Source organism: Chiloscyllium plagiosum, chromosome 9, assembly GCF_004010195.1.
Source record: "Chiloscyllium plagiosum isolate BGI_BamShark_2017 chromosome 9, ASM401019v2, whole genome shotgun sequence".
Taxonomy (NCBI): Eukaryota; Metazoa; Chordata; class Chondrichthyes; order Orectolobiformes; family Hemiscylliidae; genus Chiloscyllium; species Chiloscyllium plagiosum.
The window spans coordinates 95,214,486-95,217,359 of NC_057718.1; positions in this window are offsets into that span (position 1 = coordinate 95,214,486).

Genomic DNA, 2,874 nt, shown 5'->3' on the forward strand with positions numbered 1-2,874 from the left:
AAAAAAAACTGGAGAGATAGAAGCGATGAAGCTGTGAAGTTGTGAAATTCAAATCTTGAGCCCTACAGATTGTCCGATGTCCGTGTCTAAAATGAGGTGCTGTTCCTCTAGATGCTGGTGTGCTTCACTGGAACACTGTAGCAGGTCCAGGATGGAAATAGTTGCTTGGGAGCAAGATTGTTGAATGAAATACAAGCATTTGGTAGGCCAGGCTCAGTCCTACAGCCTAGGACTGAGTACAGCCTGTACTCTCTAATGCAGTCCTCCAGTCTGTGTTTGGTCTTGCCAATCGTTGTGAGCTCAGCAGCAAATACAGCGGACTAGATGGAAAGCTGCTTCACCTGGAAGGTTTGTTTGTAACTGTGGCCAATTCTCAACTTGCTGATCCCTGGGAACTTCGGACAGGATATCCCATGGGATAGTGCGATCCAGGAAGCAGTATTTGCTTCCTTTTTGTTCCTTCTCAGCTGCTACTCTGCTTCATCATTAAGGCGTGCTGCACCTCACTGAATAATGTTAAAAATCCCACAACACCAGGTTATAGTCCAACAGGTTTATTTGAAAGGACAAGCTTTCAGAGCGCTGCTCCTTCATCACATAGTAGGGTCGTAGGACACACAAAACGGAAATGAGGAGACATTTCTTCAGCCAGAGAGTAGTGGGCCTCTCTGTGGAATTTGTTGCCATGTAGCGCAGTGGAGGCCAGGACATTAAATGTCTTCAAGGCAGAGATTGATAAGTTCTGGATCTTGCAAGGAATTAAGGGCTACGGGGCGAGTGCGGGTAAGTGGAGTTGAAATGCCCATCAGGCATGATTAAATGGTGGTGGATTCGATGGACCGAATGGCCTTACTTCCGCTCCCATGTCTTATGGTCTTATGGACACAGAATTTATAAAAAAAATCAAAGTGTCAGACAACTGATGTGATGTATAGATTGTGTTAAGTCTTTAATCACTCAGAACGGGGTTGCAAGTTTTGATTCATTAATATATGAATCCCAGAATTTCTTTCTGGTCACATTCCCAAAATAACTAAAGGATTTTATAAAAGAAACAACGGATGAATGGACACCATGCAACAATCACCAGGCAGGGGTGTTCCCTCCCAGTCAGGGAACGCTGCAGCAGTCAGGGACATTTGGCCTCGGATCTTCAGGGGACCATCCTCCAAGGTGGACTTCAGGACACGCAACAATGCAGAGTGGCCAGGCAGAGGCTGATAGCCAGGTTCGATACCCATCGGGATGGCCTCAACCGGGACCTTGGGTTCAGGTGATACTACAGGTGACACCATACACTATACACACACACACACACACACAGAGTTTGCATTTGCAGAATTGGATTTGCAGATCCATTCTATTTTGTTCTAAACGCACACAGTCTGTAGGCTGTCAGTCCATGTGACATTTTATCATTTCCCATTTTATCAATTCTATTTGGAAATAGAACCAGTCTGACTCAAGGTTGGCATACAGACACATTCTAACCTCACACCTTTAATGTATTGTCTGAGCTGAGATCTCACCTTTTTTTAATAAAACCTTGTTATCTCAGGAATGTGACCTGAAAGAAGTTCTGGAATTTCCATGTTAATTAATCAAAACCTGCAACCCCATTCTAAGTGACTAAAGACTTAACAGCAATCGAGGTTTCTTCAATTCATTGCATCAGTTGTATGACACTTTGATCCTTTACTATATATTCTGTGTCCTATGGTCCTACTCCACTAGGTACCTGATGAAGGAGCGTCACTCCGAAAGCTAGTGCTTCCAAATGAACCTGTTGGACTATAACCTGGTGTTGAGTAATTTTTAACTTTGTCCACCCCAGTCCAACACCGGCTCCTCCACATTATTGAATAGTTGCCTTGTACAATTGGTTCTTGGTGGTCCCTGTCAGTGCTATCCATGCTGCTATACTTCAGGGTCAGCTTCAAAATGGCTTGTCATGTTTTCTCTGTCCTCTGTCCTCCAGCCTTTACTATCGTGATATGTGCTTCTTGTCAGGTGTGGGAGTTTAAAGAGAGTTTAAGGGTTACTGCAGATTATATCTGCCATAAATACTGCTGGATGCGAATCTTATCAGATCGAGTGGATCGGTTGAAGAGACAGTTAGAAGCGATGAGGAACTTGCAACAGCTACAGTATGTGATGGATGGCAGTTAGAGGAAGGGGGGAAACCCTCAGATACAGTCACATAGATGGGCTAACTCCAGGAAGGGTGAGAGAGGTAGGCAGCTAGTGCAGGAGTCTTTTGTGGATATACCCATTTCTAACCGGTATGCTGTTTTGGGAAATGTAGGGGGTGATGGATTCTCAGGGGAATGTAGCACGAACAGCCAACTTTCTGGTTCTAATGCAACGAGGGGTATATCGGGTTCCAAGAGATCAATTGTGTCAGGGGATTCTGTAGTCCAAGGTACAGACAGACGTTTCTGTGGCCAGCAGCGAAAAAGGAGAATAGTGTGTTGCTTCCCTGGTGCCAGGATCAAGGATGTCTCAGAGAGGGTGCAGAATGTTCTCATGGGGGAGAGAGGCCAGCAGGAGGTCATTGTCCACATAGGAACCAACGATATAGGAAGGGAAAAGGTTGAGATTCTGCAAGGAGATTGCAGAGAGTTAGGCAGGAATTTAAAAAGGAGGTCCTCAAGGGTAGTGATATCTGGATTACTCCCAGTGCTACGAGCTAGTGAGGGCAGGAATAGGAGGATAGAGTAGATGAAAGCATGGCTGAGGAGCTGGTGTATGGGAGAAGGATTCACATTTTTGGATCATTGGAATCTCATTAAGGATAGAAGTGACCTGTACAAGGAGGACGGATTGCACCTAAATTGGAAGGGGACTAATATACTGGCAGGGAAATTTGCTAGA